This window comes from Somniosus microcephalus, chromosome 17, assembly GCF_052327205.1.
Source record: "Somniosus microcephalus isolate GS21.2 chromosome 17, FLI_Smic_1.0, whole genome shotgun sequence".
NCBI lineage: Eukaryota > Metazoa > Chordata > Chondrichthyes > Squaliformes > Somniosidae > Somniosus > Somniosus microcephalus.
In genome coordinates this window covers 69,074,053-69,089,112 of record NC_141003.1, presented here as the reverse complement: position 1 = coordinate 69,089,112, position 15,060 = coordinate 69,074,053, and the positions used below count along the sequence as shown (strand labels likewise).

Sequence of the window (15,060 nt, the reverse complement as noted above, 5' to 3'; positions counted from 1 at the left end):
GCAGCTGTCTTTAGTTCTGGATTGTCTGCAAACTTCCGCCCATACTGCAGACTCCACTATTCTGTAGACAACTTTTAAAACATTCCGATCAGCAATATCTGCCCTGCTCCGTTCTGGTGAAGGGGGGTGATCCTCTTTTTATAGAAAACCAAATTACCTGTAAATTAACTAGAACTTAAAATAAAACTTATCAAATCAAATTAAAATTACATTGCCCGGGGTGGCGATGCGCTCCAGTCCCCGCGGCGCTCACCGGTCTCGGAAGGCCTCAAGTGAAGTTATTTCTTGTTTTCCTTTTCTTAGACCTCGCCTCTCTCCAGGCACCTCCTCCTCCCCTGAGAGAGACTCCCTACACACTCTCACTCCCTCTCTCCTAAGCAGTACCAGTGGGTGCCACCAAGTTTTATTTTTCTTTAAATTTGAACATTTTACAGTAAATCACATTTACAGAGCTCAAGTCTCAGCTCTTTGTACAAAGTCACAAGCCCTCATGCCTACAAGACAGGGGTCCCAGTCTCTACAAGCTTCTTGGTCGTCTTCACTTGTTCGTCCAGATAGCGGGTCTCCAGGAATTCACACAGATGAGGGTCGGCGCTCCCAGGGGAGGGTTTGTGCAGATCCGGCAGACTCTGGTTGACATTCTTTTCCATCTGCAGGGCTCTCTGCATCGCCGAGCGGAGCCTCTCGCTCTCCCGACCGAACAAGTGGACTGTAAAGAAGCTTAAAAAACCCTAGATTAATTTTTTAAACTTATCAAATTAAATTAAAATCACCCCAGCCAGGGTGATGATGCACTCCAGTCCCCGCGGAGCCCACCGGTCGCGGAAGGCCTCAAGTGAAGTTATTTCTTTTTACAGTACATAATCATGTAAACAAACGTACGTCTTGGCTTCAGTTCCAAGCTTCGCCATTTTCTTGTTGGGTTTTAAAACTGAGACAATGCCCAACCTCAGTACCACTTGGAGACTTATCAAAAATATTAACGCATTTTTAAGCCTCTTTTAAAGATCAGAGAACAGTACAGATTTTCAAACAAAAACAAACAAAAAAATCAACACACTGAAAATAATGTACTTTTCCAATTCCTCTTGCTGACCCAAAACACATTTCTTTTTGTGTCCCAAAAGTTTGTCGTTTAGTGCTGCCGTAACAATGTTTGCCTAAAGACGACCAAGAAGCTTGTAGAGACTGGGACCCCTGCCTTGTAGGCATGAGGGCTTGTGACTTTGTACAAAGAGGTGAATGAGCTCCGTAAATGTGGATTACTGTAAAATGTTCAATTTTAAAATTTTAAAAAACAATTAAAAAAACCAATGTTTACCGAAAGGCATGTGAAGTAATCTCTTGTTGTCCCACTTGAAGTTACATCAGCTGATTCAGCCCATCGAGGAAGTGCAGAGAGAGCAGGGAGATTCCCAGCTCCTTGTGATTGGCTCACAGCGGAGTATAAGAGGCCGCTCTCTGCGCTGTTTCTTCCTTTTACTGCGGGCGTCTCCCTTCAGTTAGGGGGGATGATTCCTGCCCTTCTCGCTTCTCTCTCTCAGGTAAGAGCGCTGATCGACCGGGTCCTTGTTCCTGGAGCTTCTCCCAGCCTCTCTCTATCTCTCTGTGCTTTGTTTCTCGGGGGTAGAAGTTCCGCGGGGGGGACGGTTCTCCCGATCGCCCACCGCAACTTCGACAGAAACCCCGGAGAAATGGTGCAAAAGGGTGTTTGTCTCCCCACTCTCTCTCTCTCTCTCTCTCTTTTTCTCTTGTATCGAAGAGCTGCTAAATGTTTAAAGCAGCGCAGTTGTCCTGTTAGTTGTTTACAGCTCCTGTTCTGGAGAGCGAACAAAAATGGGGCGCGGTCGTGGTGACACTATTGGTAAATTAATGATTGACTTGAAATTGTACAGAGTTTCTCCTGATCTCCCTCCTGGTGGAACCCCCAGGGAAAGTGTTGAAAATGGGGCTCAGTTGGAGTTTGTGTATTTGACCATTAAACCTCTAGAAATGGTCCACAGTCCAAACTGCTACAGATACAGCTTCGGTCTGCGGGCAAGCTCTCTCCAGGGCTCCTCATGGTGGCTCTGGAATGGGTTTCTTTTTAAACACAAACTGCACCCAGTATAAAATACTAAAGCACCGAAAAATAAATTCAACGGGTAATTTTTGCGATGCTGCATTCCCAGCATCACCCCCGCTAAGCAAAAAGCCCAGGTCATAGAATCGGCATAGCTCAGTGGGTAACACATTTGCCTCTGTCAGAAGGTCGTGGGTTCAAGCCCCACTCCAGAGACTTGAGCACACAATCTAGGCTGACACTCCCGTGCAATACTGCAGGAGTGCTGCACTGTTGGAGGTGCTGTATTTCAGATGAGAAGTTAGACCAAGACTTGGTCTGCCCTTTCTGGTGGATGTTAAAGATCCTGTGGCACTATTTAAACAAGAACAAGGAGTTCTCCCCAGTGTCCTGGCCAACATTTATCCCTTAACACCTAAAACAGATGATCCAGTCATTTATCATAGAGCTGTTTCTAGGACCTTGCTGTGAGCAAATTGGCTACTACATTACAACAGTGACTACACTTCAAAAGTATCAATGGCTGTAAAGTGCTTTGGGATGTCTGGAGGTTGTGAAAGATGTATAAGTATCCATTCCTGACTAATTTTATCTTACTGTTTCTTTCCTTTAGCCAGGGACACTGACTGGTGGCCCAGTTGATCTGCTTGCAGTAGTTTACTTGTAGTTCTATGGTGAGTACTTTAATTTTGGGCTGGCTGGCTCCGCAGTGAAAGTAACAGATGATTCCGAGGGTTGGGGACGTTGCAACTTATATAATATTTGTAAAAGTTTCCAGAAGTGATTCATTTTGATAGAATGAGGTGATATAAACTAAAATGGTACAATTTTAAAGGGAGTGGGGGCAGGAACAGAGACCCAGGGGTGTACGTACACAAATTTTTGAAGTTGACAGGACAAGTTGAGACGGCTGCTTAAAAATACCATATGGGATCCTTGGCTTTTGTCATTTAGCCTAAAACTCCAAAGGCACTTTGATCATAAGGGGTGAGAGATAGTGGGATATATTTGTCGTTAAAACTATTAATGAGTTCCATGTCCTGGGAAATCGTACAACACTCATCTTTAAGGATTGCATGTTCCACTGTCTGTGCATTGACGCATCTCCCCATATCCCACTATTGGCTGTTGCTAATTCAAAGCCCAATCTACTCTGCAGCATTTCTTCCAGGCTGTTAAATCCTATGAAAAGGAGCTGTGTAAATATCTGATAGGAAATTGGATTGATGTTTACAGGGATTGGTACAAACTGAAGGCAAAAATAACACAGGATATCATAGTTTGTGTAGTTTGGGAAGGCGGGAGGGTGGGGGCCGTGTTGTTGCCTGGAGGGGAGTACTGTTGAGTTGACAAGTGGACAGGTTTGTCATATTTGACCCTGAAATGAGCTTCTGACCACATGTCCACAGCACAACTAAGACAGCCTATTTCCACATCTGTAACATCGCTCGTCTCTGCCCTTGCCTCAGTTCGTCTGCTGCTGACACCCTCATCCAGGCCTTTGTTACCTCTAGACTTGATTATTCCAAAACTCAGCTACCCTAACTCGCACCAAGTCTTGTTCACCCATCACCCCTGTGCTCGCTGAACTACATTGGCTCCTAGTTGAGCAATGCTTTGATTTCAAAATTCTCATTGTTTTCAAATCCCTCCATGGCCTTGCCCCTCCTATCTCTAATCTCCACCAGCCTCTCAACCTCCTGAGATGGCTGCACTCCTAATTCTGCCCTCTTGAGCATCCCTGATTATAATCGCTCAACCATTGATGACCGTGCCTTCTGTTGCCTAGGCTCTAAGCTCTGGAAGTCCCTCTGAAACCTTTTTTAAGACTCGATCTGTTTTGACAACTTGGTCATCTGCCCTAATTGCTCCTTATATGGCTGTCAACTTTTTTCTTCTAATAATCCTGTGAAGTGCCTTGGGATGTTTTACTACATTAAAGGTGCTATATAAATTGTTGTTTACATTCTCCAATCTTTGAAAGTTATCAAATTCCCAATGGTGTAGAAATGTCTAGTTGGGAATGAAATTAGTGATGGGAATGGGTGCAGACTAATGATCAAACACTCCAGAGGACACAATGGTGTCTTTTACTGATGGGATCTGTGGAAGGGAGCTGGTGAAGATGTAGGGATGGATGTACAGTTGCAGAACTCTGCCTCTGGAAATAAAATGGGTGGGAGTTCATGATGAGGTAGATTGTCTGTGGAAGGAGCAAGTCTAATGGGCTGATTGGCTTTTTTTCATTCCATTATGTTCTGTTTTTCTCTCGGCAGGAAAAGACAAGATGGTCCTGCGTCCACAGCGGCAGGAACACTAGTGTCTTGGGCGCTAGTGCGCAGATCGGATAGTCCAGTGATGAGCATGTAGAATGGATACATCTGGCGTCGAGCGTTCAAGCCAACCAGTTGAAGGCAATGAGAAGTTGTCTGATTGATTGGTTGGCTTCAGTGCCGAGAAGAACTGGCAGAGCACTCAAAGCAACGAAACAAATGACCACACAACCAAAAGCAAAAAACCAAAACAAAACAACAAACTTTTTATTTTATTTTTTATTTTAGCTTATTTTTTTAGTTTATTTTTTTCGCTTCAGGTTGTCTGCGTTGCTTGGTTCGGCGGGATGAGAGGCCCCAGCCGGTAAAGACAAATGCCTCCTATTTACAAGGCCGTACGCATAATTTCTGTCTAAATAAAACTCCCAATAAAAAGAGCAAAATCTTGAATGAATAACCATTGTCTTGTGCCTTTTGTGTTCCTAATATAATCTTCTCCTTGCAGTGTTGCACATTATCAAAAATACAATATTCCAGTAAGTTTCTTTTTCACTATCACCACCTCCATGTCATCCTCCCACGTCACACTCTGCCTTGAACATATAATCAACTGTTCCTTCATCGTCACGGTCAAAATCTTGGAACACCCTACCTAACAGCACTGACTACCTTCACCATGCAGACTGAAGCTGTTCACGAAATCCCACCACCTTCTGAAGGGCAACTAGGGTGGGCAATAAATGCAGGCCTTGCCAGCAACAGCCAAAGCCTGAGAAATAATTTTTTTAAAAATCTCTCTACCTGTGAAACTGCTGGCTGCAGTATCCTGCTGGAATCTGATCACAGTCCTGTTGGGGTCTGGTCATGCAGCTGATGTGCCTGGCTGGGACCTGGTCACATGGCTGCTATGTCCAACTGGGGTCTGATTACATGGCTGCCGTGTCATCTACTAGGGTCTGGTCATATAGCAGCTGCTGCCTGCTATCCAGTACCTCACGTGCCAATGGTTATTAATGTATGCTCGGCGACAGTGAGTGTATTCCTCCTCCACCACAAGTTGTATCGATTATAGTGACTTTAATGTAGAAAAACCTCGCAAGGTGGTTCAGAAGTGTAATCAGACAAAAATGGACAGCAAGCCAAAGGAGATAGTACATAGTGTTTACAGCACAGAAACAGGCCATTCAGCCCAACTGGTCTATGCCGGTGTTTATGCTACACACGAGCCTCTTCCCACCTTATTTCATCTCACTCTCTCAACATAACCTATTTGGAGGATTCCTTCAACAGACGGGTTTACAATAATAAGCAACGCACAGTCCTTCGGGCTCAAGGTACAAAGACTAACTCCTTCTCCCTTACCGAGCTGGGAGGGAACAGGAAGATTCTCCCTGGAATGAAATGGGAGCTGATTTTTTTTTTCTGTTGAAACTATAATTTTTGAACTTTGCTTCTCTTTCGAGGCTATTCACCTTCCCACATTCCGACATTTCAGCTTCACGGAGCTGAATGCCTCCTGTAGCTCGTTCTCCAGTGGGATCAGGCCCTCCGTGCCCTGGTTCCCCGTGGCACTGCTCCCGGTGGCTATGCCCAGCGATTCTACCCTCAACCGCGAGCTCCCACTCCCACTGGTCGCTGGAAGTCACGTGATTCAAGCTCCCAGAATACAACCAACCAGAGTTGCCAACCCGACGTGATAGATTTTTGTTGGGCAAGGGTATTAAGGGATATGGAACCAAGGCAGGTAAATGGATCAGCAGTGAGCTAATTGAATGGCGGAACAGGCTAGATGGGTGAATGGCCTCCTCCTGTTCCTATGTTCCTACTGGGAACCCTGATGTGCCCTCCGTCAATATTGACGCATCCCAGAGGACCAGCTGCAAATATTGACCCTCACTCTGGCAACTTATCAAAGACAGTGTCAGCTACCTTTGGTATCAATGCATAAATGTCTTTATTAATTATAGAGGTGTTCAAAATGATGAGGGGGTTTTGATAGTGTAAAATAAGGAGAAGCTGTTCCCACTGGCAGGAGGGTCGATAACCACAGATTTAAGATCATTAGTGAAAGAACCAGAGGGGAGAGGAGTTTTTTTTGATACTGCGAGCTGTTTTGTTCTGGAATATGCTGCCCGAAAGGGTGGTGGAAGCAAATTCAATAATAATTCGGACCTTTCTGGCACACGATCCTCATTAACGTATCGCTGGGGTCGCGATTGCAAAGGCGGAGGGGGTCGGAAACAGATTATTTTTATGGGGTCTCCCCCCCCCGCCTCTCTTGGGTGCCACAAAAATTACTTCAAACTTAGCTCTTCGACTCAAATCGCCAGTGTAACTGGTCGGAGAATGCACGGCCAGTTCTACCTCAAAATGGTCATTGGGATCTTACGTACGTTATAGGACCCTGATTTGCATATTAAAAGGGACCTCCCACGAGTGGGCGGATCCCTGTAAGCGTGGCCGCGAGCCCATCCTCGGGGTTAACGGGGTGGCGAGCCCACCAACCCCATTTTGAGGCTGTTGCTGCTCCTTTAACACCAATTGCAGCAAGTTGAGATTGGGCCCACTCTTTCTACACCGTACCCAGGGGATGGCAGAAACTATCACTGCAAAAATTACCCCCCTTTACATCTCCAGATATTAATCCCAGAAAAAATAAACAAGAGATATAAAAGTACCGATATTGTTTGTTCATGGCCTACCCCCTCCCTATCTCTGTAACCTCTTCCAGCCCTAAGCTCAGGAATTCCCTCCCTAAACCTCTCTGCTTCTCCTCCTTTAAGATGCTCCTTAAAACTTTGACCAAGTTTTTGGTCACCTGTCCTAATATCTCTTTATGTGGCTCAGTGTTTAATTTTGTTTGTGAAGTGCTTGGGACATTTTTACTACATTAAAGGCGCTATATAAATGCAAGTTATTTCTTCTTGTCCCATTTTAAGTTACATCAGCTGATTCAGCCCAGAGCAGGAAGTGGAGAGAGAGCAGGGAGATTCCCAGCTCCGGGCGTCTCCCCTCAGCGGGGGGATGATTCCTGCCCTTCTCTCTTTCTGAGGTAAGAGCGCTGATCGACCGGGTCCCTGTTCCTGGAGCTTCTCCGAGCCTCTCTCTCTCTGACAGTGCTTTCTCAGTCACTTCCTCCATTTCTCGGGCAGAATCTGCAGGGTAGAATTTTCGCGGGGAGGGAGAGGGGAGTTCTCTGGATTGCCCACCGAAACTTCGACAAAAGCCCCGGAGAAATAGTGTAAACGGGCATTTATGCTGTTTATCTGGAGTTTGTGTTCGTGTCACTCTCTCTCCCCTAAGAAAGGTGAGAGAAACCCAGAAATTATAGACCTGTTAGTCTAACATCTGTTGTGGAGAAGTTATTGGAATCTATAATTAAGGACAGAGTGACTGAGCACTTAGAGAAATTTGAGCTGATTAGAGAGAAAATAAAGACTTGCATTTATATAGCGCCTTTCACGACCACCGGACGTCCCAAAGCACTTTACAGCCAATGAAGTACTTTTTGTAGTGTAATCACTGTTGTATTGTGGGAAACGTGGCAGCCAATTTGTGCACGGCAAGCTCCCACAAACAGCAATGTGATAATAACCAGATAGTCTGTTCATTTTTTAGTGTAGAGCCAGAAGATGTAGGTGGGGTTTTAAATGAATTTTTTGCATCTGTGTTCACTATGGAGAAGGACGATGTGGACATAGAAATCGGGCAGGGGGACTGTGATATACTTGAACATATTAGCATCGAGAGGGAGGAGGTACTAGCGGTTTTAGCAGGCTTAAAAGTGGATAAATCCCCAGGACCGGACGAGATGTATCCCAGGCTACTATGTGAGGCAAAGGAGGAGATTGCAGGGGCTCTGACACAAATTTTCAGAACCTCTCTGGCCACAGGGGATGTGCCAGAGGACTGGAGAACAGCTAACATAGTACCATTATTCAAGAAGGGTAGTAGGGATAAACCAGGAAATTACAGGCCAGTGAGCCTAACATCAGTGGTAGGGAAATTATTGGAAAACATTCTGAGGGACAGAATTAGTCTCCACTTGGAGAGGCAAGGATTAATTAGGGATAGCCAGCATAGCTTTGTCAAGGGAAGATTATGTCTGACCAATTTGATTGAATTTTTCGAGGGGGTGACTAGGTGTGTGGATGAGGGTAGTGCAGTGGATGTGGTTTACATGGATTTCAGTAAGGCTTTTGATAAAGTCCCGCATAGGAGACTGGTCAGGAAGGTAAGAGCCCATGGGATCCAGGGTGCCTTGGCACATTGGATCCAAAACTGGCTTAGTGGCAGAAGGCAGAGGGTGATGGTGGAAGGTTGTTTTTGTGACTGGAAGCCTGTGTCCAGTGGGGTACCGCAGGGATCGGTGCTGGGTCCCTTGCTGTTTGTGGTCTACATTAATGATTTGGATGTGAATGTAAAAGGTATGATCAGTAAGTTCGCAGATGACACGAAAATTGGTAGGGTGGTAAATAGCGAGGAGGGAAGCCTCAGGCTACAGGACAATATAGATGGGTTGGTTAGATGGTGTTACATAGTGCCAAATGGAATTTAACCCTGAAAAGTGTGAGGTGATGCATTTTGGATGGACTAACAAGGCAAGGGAATACACAATGAATGGTAAGACCCTAGGAAAGACAGAGGATCAGAGGGACCTTGGTGTGCATGTACATAGATCCCTGAAGGCAGCAGAACAGGTGGATAAGGTGGTTAAAAAGGCATTTGGGATACTTGCCTTCATTAGCCGAGGCATAGAATATAAGAGCAGGGAGGTTATGATGGAGCTGTACAAAACGCTGGTAAGGCCACAGCTGGAGTACTGTGTGCAGTTCTGGTCGCCACACTATAGGAAGGATGTGATTTGCTTTGGAGAGGGTGCAGAGGAGATTTACCAGGATGTTACCTGGGCTGGAGCGCTTCAGCTATGAAGAAAGACTGGAAAGGCTGGGGTTGTTTTCCTTGGAGCAGAGAAGGCTGAGGGGGGACCTGATTGAGGTGTACAAAATTATGAGGGGCATAGATAGGGTAGATAGAAAGGAACTTTTCCCCTTAGTAGAGGGGTCAATAACAAGGGGGCATAGATTCAAGGTAAGGGGCAGAAGGTTTAGAGGGGATTTGAGGAAAAACTTTTTCACCCAGAGGGTGGTTGGAATCTGGAACTCACTGCCTGAAAGGGTGGTAGAGGCAGGAACCCTCACAACATTCAAGAAGCATTTGGATGAGCACTTGGAATGCCATAGCATACAAGGCTATGGACCAAGTGCTGGAAAATGGGATTAGATTAGACAGGGCTTGATGGCTGGCGTGGACGCGATGGGCCGAAGGGCCTCTTTCTGTGCTGTATAACTCTATGACTCTATGATGTTGATTGCCAAAGATTGAAAAAGCCAAAATTTAATTGTTTGAGGAAGTAGTAGACAAGGAAATGTCTATGGATGTAGTTTATATGGACTTCCAGAGGGAATTTAATAAGGTTCCACATAAGAGACTGTTAGCTAAAATTAAAGCTCATAGTATTGAAGGCAAATTATTGACCTGGTTAGGAGATTGATTAGGCGGTCGAAGACAGAGTGTAGGGATAATGGGTATGTACTCGATTTGGAAGAAAGTGACTCGTGGTATCCTACAAGGATCTGTATTGAGGCCTCAACTATTCACTATATTTATTAATGACTTACATAATACATTAGAGAGCCATATATCCAAGTTTGCCAATGACACAAAAATTGGTGACATAGTAAACAGGAGACGGGAGCATAAAATTACATGGAGCCATTGATAGATTAGATGAGTGGGCAAAACTGTGGCGAATGGATTCAACATAGGGCCAAAAAAGGATAGATCAAAGTATGTTTTAAATGGTGGAAAGCTAGGGGCAGTGGACGTCCAAAGAGATTTTGGGCTCCAGGTACACAGATCACTAAAATGTAGTGGTCAGGTACAAAAAATAATCAAAAAGGCTAATGGAATGTTAGCTATTATAACTAGAGGGCCAGAATATAAAGGGGAGGAAGTTTTGCAACAGCTATACAAAGGCCTGATTGGACCATATCTGGAGTATTGTGCACAGTCCTGGGCACCACACCTTAAAGGATTTATTGGCCTTGGAAGGAGTGCAGCACAGATTCACCAGAATGTTACCAGGGGTCCAAGGGTTAGATTATGAGGAGAGATTACATAAACTAGCCTTGTATTTCCTGGAATATGAAGATTAAGGGGTGATCTGATTGAGATTTTTAAGATTTCGAAAGGATTGATAGAGTAGAGAGAAACTTTTTCCGCTGGTGGTTGAGTTTAGGATGAGGGGACAGAGACTTAAAATCAGAGCCAGGTCATTCAGGAGAGAAGTTAGGAAACACCTCTTCCCATAAAGGGTGGTAGAAGTGTGAAACATAGAAACATAGAAGATAGGAGCAGGAGTAGGCCATTCGGCCCCTCGAGCCTGCTCCGCCATTCAATGTGATCATGGCTGATCATCCAAATTCAGTACCCGGTTCCTGCTTTCACCCCATACCCCTTGATCCCTTTAGCCTTAAGAAATATATCTAACTCCTTCTTGAATATATTCCAACTCCTTCTTGAATATATTGTGGAACTCTCTCCCACAGAAAACAGTAGATGCTAGCTCAATTAATAATTTTAAATGAGATCGATAGATTTTTGCTAGCTAAGGTTATTAAGGGATATGGAGCCAAGGCGGGTGGATGGAGTTAGGATACAGATCAGCCATGATCTCAGTGAATTGTAAAACATGCTCGAGGGGCTGAATGGCCTCCTCCTGTTCTATGTTCCCTTGTCTCTCTCTCTCCCTGTCTTGTGTCTCATTCTCTCCATCTCATCTCTATCTCCCTGTCTTGTGTCTCTTTCTCTCCGTCTCATGTCTCTCTCTCTCTCACCCTGTCTCGCCCCTTTCTTTGTCTCCGGCTTGCATCTCTTTCTCTACCCGTCTAATGTTACTCTCTCTCTTTCTCTCCCTGTCTCTCTATCTCTCTAACATTAAACCACTAGAAGTGCCCCACACAGCACAAACTGCTGCAGATACAGCTTCGGTCTCAGTGCTTGTCATGGTGGCTCTGGAGTGGGGTTTCTTTTTAGCACAAAACCTTCCAAGAACTGAAACTTGTCTGTAAACAAACTACAACCCACAGTAATCTTTTCTTGACTTTTCCAGTAGATTAATAAACTACCGAAAATAAATCTCCTTTAACTCCCTGCATGACCCTCACTAACCAGGAGCCCAGATCCTAGAATCTGTTATAGCCCCTATGTTTGACCTGTGGTCCCATCCAGAGAGGCTGGTAGCACAGCCTCAGAAATCGACTCCTTCCTCAAATGCCTTTCCGAATAAAACCCATAAGGAGCTGTTCGGCCCCAGTGTTCTCAAACAAGAGTGACGCCTCTTTAGAGGGGCACAACTAATAAGGAACTACTATAAAACAAAGGAAACTTATAAAATTAAATAATAATATTATCCGGTGTCCACTGCACACTCCAGTCCCTGTGGTGCCCACCAGTCGCATGTTGTCTGTCTGGAGTAGGGTTGCCAAGCCTCCAGGATAGAACAGGACGAGGCCATTCAGCCCCTCAAGCCTCTTTTGCCATTCACTGAGATCATGGCCGATCTGTATCCTAACTGCTGTGAGCAACCCAAGGAGAAAAATCATGGGGGCATTAATAAAAAATTGCGTGTATTTTTCATTTTTGTTTATTAGTTCTAAAAAATATTGGAGAAGGATTAAAAAAGGCTGTTTAACTGGGCAGGAGGCTGTGTGATTGAACCTTCAGGAAGATGTCCAACCAGTGATGGCAACTCCAGTCTGGAGGGGATGTTGGGTCCCCTTTCGGAACTCCAGGCGCAGGGAGGCCCCGGCATTGTTTAGAACGTGCGGTTCATTCACCTTAAAAAGCCCCATGGAATTCCTGACATAAAGCCAGTGTAGGGGTTAATAAACAAACATGTGGCTCAGTGGGCAGCACTCTCACTTCTGCACCAGAAGGTGGTGGGTTCAAGTCCCACTCCAGAGACTTGAGCTTATAATCTACATTTGCTTCAGTACTGAGAGAGGGTGCTGCACTGTCAGAGGTGCCATCTTTCAGATGAAACGTTAAACCAATGCCCCTTCTGCCCTCTCATGACACTATTCGAAGAGCAGGTGAGTTTTCACCAGCGTCCTGGCCAATATTTATCCCTCAACCAACACCTAAAACAGATGATCTTGGCCATTTATCACATCGGTGTTTGTGGGACCTTACTGTGCGCAAATTGACATTGCAACAGTGGCTACACTTCAAAAGTACTTAATATTCAGATGCCCAAATGATGGGCCAAGGTCCATGGTGCTTGACAATACCAAAGCTGAAAAGGTAGGAGGATAGAAGATTAGGTAAACCGAAAGGTAGTGGCTGGGTGAAAGATGGATTTTATGAGGGTGAATCTGTCGGGGGTTCACCCGATCGGCTGCCATAACCTTGGCACAGGATCCATGGAAACCATGCAAATATGGTGCACACACTGTTGTGCATCTTCCTCTGAAATTAGAGGCCGGTCGGGTAAACCTGTGCACAAAGTCACCCTCTAAAGTTCTACAGACTGTGGAAGGAGGGAGGACCCAGGGTAGGCGGGAGCTCCACTGTTTTGAGGCCCAGGAAAATGAGTCGGTGTAGAAGCACTTGGGATAAGTTTTGATTTCAACAGTGAGGATGTTGGGGCGTGGGGAGGGAGAATGTGTAGCGAGACATATTTGTTGGTCTAGGAGAAAGGGAAATGGAAGGTTCAGAGTGTCAATGACCAAGGTGATTTCAATAGAGAGAAGAGGTTGAGAGAGGTGAAACTGATTGGCTATCAGATGACAAACTTTTACTTGTACTGACTGGGGGAAGAGGTGAAATTTTGACTTTGTGCAGTAGTGTAAAACAGGTGACAATGAATCGGCATCCTATTGTACATCGCTCCTGATTATTATTTCCATTCACTTCAATGGCTATCACTATTTTACACTATCGCACAAAGTCAATATTTACCCCCTGGGACTCCAGAGGGGTTTATCATTTAGCCTAAAACTCCAAACGCACTTCTATCATATAAGGGGTGAGAAACAGTGGGATATTTGTTGTTAAACCATGTACAAGGAGCTATTGGCACTATGAATTCCACGTCCCAGGGACTCATATAACAATCTTAATCCTTAAGGATTGTATGTTCCCTATGTCACACTGACACATCTCCCTGTTGCTAATTCAAAGCCCAATCTACTCTGCACGCTTTCTTTCAGGCTGTGTGTTAATTCTTATAAAAAGGAGCTGCGTAAGTATCTGGTAGAAAATGAGATGTTTACAGGGATAGGTGCAGACTGAGAAGACCAAAGATAACACAGGCTATTATAGTTTGTGTAGCTTCGGAAGGATAGGCAGGGGGATGGAGCGGTGGGTGTTGCCTGGAAGGGAGCAGTGTTGGTTTGACAAGTGGACATGTGATACATTTCCCCTGATCTTTGAAGGTTATTAAATTCCCTAAAGGTGTAGAAATATCTGGCTGGGAATGAGATTGAGACTATAAGGATTGGTTAGGAATGAGATTCGAGGCTATTAGGATTGGTTAGGCATAGGATTGGAGATTATAGGAATAGGTGCAGGCTGAAATGATCAAACATTCCAGCAGACACAATGGTGTTTTGCTGACTGTCCCAGTGGACGGTTGTCTGTGGAAGGGAGCTGGCCAAGGTTAAATAGTTGAGATGTAGGGATGGATGAATAGTTGGAGCTTCAGGCATCAGCTGGTATTGATGCAGAACTTGTCCTCATGATGTGATAGATTGTCCATGGTCTGTGGCAGGAGCGAGTCTAATGGGCTGAGTGGCCTTTTCTCATTCTATGTTATTGTTGTGTTTTCTTGGCAGGAGGAGGAAATTCCTGCGTCCAGCGGCAGGAACACTAGTGTCTTGTGCGCTAGTGTGCAGAACGGTGATGAGCGTGTAGATTGGATACATCTGGAGAGTCGAAGCATTGAAGCCGAGCAGTTGAAGGCAATGAAAAGTTGCCTGATTGGTCGGCTTTAGTGCAGTGAAGAAAGAAAGGAATGAATAAAGGAATGAAAAACGGCAATGCCACAAATGTGAAAACAAAGAAACAAATAACTATTTAACTAAAGCAAAATATATGAAATTTTCACTTCAGATTGTCTGCTATGCTTGGTTAGTTGGGATAAGGGATCCCAGCTGGTAAAGAACCCCCATGTTTTACAAGGTTGTACGCATAATTTCTGTCTGCGTAAAACTCCCAATAAAAGGAGCAAAACCTTGAATGAATAACCATTGTTTTGTGCCTTTTGTGTTTCCAATATTATCATCTCCTTCCAGTGATGTACATTAATCAGAAATACAATGGTCCAGTAACCATTTTTTTCAACATTATCATCTGTATGTTCCCCTCCAATCAAGTCACACACCATCCTGACTTGAACATATAATCAGCTGCTCCTTCATCGTCGCTGGGTCAAAATCCTGGAACGCCCTACCTAACAGCATTGTGGGAACACCTTCACCACATGGACTGCAGTGGTTCAAGAAGGCGGCTCACCATCTCAAGGGTAACTAGGGGTGGCCTTGCCAGCGTCGCCCATATACGGAGAATTAATTTTTAAAAATAATTTCCCCTCTCCTGAATCTGCTGTGCCCTGGTCACATGGCTGCTGTGCCCTGCTGGGGTCTGGTCACATGGCTGCTG

The 15,060-nt window shown here is 45.0% G+C and overlaps 2 long non-coding RNA genes across 2 annotated transcripts; both read left to right on the top strand.

Moving 5' to 3' along the window:
- The first annotated feature begins 1,445 nt into the window (after positions 1–1,445).
- On the top strand, positions 1,446–4,792 carry LOC147105822 (uncharacterized). Its single transcript, XR_015081592.1, has 3 exons — positions 1,446–1,544; positions 2,676–2,736; positions 4,339–4,792. It is a non-coding gene; the product is annotated as an uncharacterized LOC147105822 (long non-coding RNA).
- A 2,054-nt stretch (positions 4,793–6,846) lies between these two features.
- On the top strand, positions 6,847–14,645 carry LOC147105821 (uncharacterized). The gene is made up of 2 exons (XR_015081593.1): positions 6,847–7,387; positions 14,235–14,645. It is a non-coding gene; the product is annotated as an uncharacterized LOC147105821 (long non-coding RNA).
- The last annotated feature ends 415 nt before the right edge of the window (positions 14,646–15,060 follow it).